The sequence below is a fragment of the Corvus brachyrhynchos genome, unplaced genomic scaffold, assembly GCF_000691975.1.
Source record: "Corvus brachyrhynchos isolate BGI_N302 unplaced genomic scaffold, ASM69197v1 scaffold356, whole genome shotgun sequence".
Classification (NCBI taxonomy): domain Eukaryota; kingdom Metazoa; phylum Chordata; class Aves; order Passeriformes; family Corvidae; genus Corvus; species Corvus brachyrhynchos.
This window is the reverse complement of record NW_008238648.1, coordinates 17,341-18,668: the sequence shown is the minus strand read 5'-3', so window position 1 is coordinate 18,668 and position 1,328 is coordinate 17,341. Positions and strand designations below refer to the sequence as shown.

The window sequence follows — 1,328 nt, the reverse complement described above, 5'->3', positions numbered from 1 at the left end:
CATCATGATGTGTTGTGTAAAGTACTTACAAGAATTTGTGTTCATTTTTTAACAGGCAGGAGGTGTCTTCACGTCTGCAAAATATTTGGCATTTTTGATCATCATGCATGAAATTCGCATTTATGATTTTAAGTTTTCAGCTATTGTATTAAAGCTTAAGTAGTTCAGAAAACAAACTAGATAGCAAGAAATATGGAAAGGAAAACATAGCTTTTAAGAAGTCTTTCATCTTTTATATGAACATCCATTTCAAGTTTATTTTCAGAAGAGTAAGATTGTCTCGGAAGTCATCCCTTTTTCCTCCTCCTCTAGGGTGGCATGTCAGTGTTATCCCTAGAAATGTGTGAATGTTTCATATAACAGATATGAACGCTCCATCCTTACCTAATGAGAGGGATGTCTTTTGAGAAAATGAAAAGAAGTTCTAAAATTCATAGGTTTTCTGTATCAGTTACTGTCAGCAAAAGCTGGTAGCTTCTTTAAACCTGTCCTCTATTTCTGCAGTATATGCTAGAAGGAAACTAAGGGCTAAGGATACTGAAAATTTACGGCCTTGGTCTTACCCCTGTTTGCTGGTACAATGTAGCATTTGTAATACAGGAGGGATGTTGAGCAATGCTGGTTAGGTAATTAACTATCAAACCCGAGTAATTTGTACATGAATCTTGAAGGAACAGCAAATGAAATCTCTAGCCTGTTGTTAATTTTTATTAATCTTGTTGTGCTGGAAAAATCCCTGTAACCTAGGAGAAAGTTATTCATGTGCTGATGTTCAGAAAGAGTGAATGAAATAGTGAGCTGCAGGCAAATTAGCCCAAAACATCCCTGGGGAAAAAATAAAGTAAAATTGATTCATTTGATTTAAAAAAACAAAAGGAAGCGTAAGAATGCACCTTGTGCCATTCAGTGTAGTTGTATGAAAATAGGTCCACTTCAAATAAACCTGATATTGGTCTTTAAGTAAATTTCAATTTAACTGCAAAGATAGAGTATGATAAAGTAAGAGATTTGATCTACATCTTTTGTTCTAAATATAATTACATGCTATCATGAAACACATTAAGTGGATTGAAATCTGCCATGAAAATTTTAGCCAATAAATCTTTTGCAGGAGGGCCCTTATTGAACATGGGCATTTCTAGGAGGGCTATAAAGTAATCCAGTTCCAGGTGTTCCGGTTTGGCCAAATTTAGAAATATATCCTTTGAGAGAAGGCAGAACCACCCCTCCCCCACCAGGCTCGGGAAAAAATAAATTTTCCTCGAAGGAAAGTGAAGGAGATAAAACTATTTATTTAACAAACACACGGGAAAGGAAAATAATGCTAA

General features: G+C 35.2%; 1 protein-coding gene across 1 annotated transcript in view; it reads left to right on the top strand.

Moving 5' to 3' along the window:
- LOC103617962 (ubiquitin-associated protein 2-like) overlaps positions 1-1,328 on the top strand; it is a gene marked incomplete at its 3' end in the record, with an annotated part of 124,966 nt that overhangs the window by 112,022 nt on the left and 11,616 nt on the right. The gene's annotated exons all lie outside the window — the stretch shown is intronic.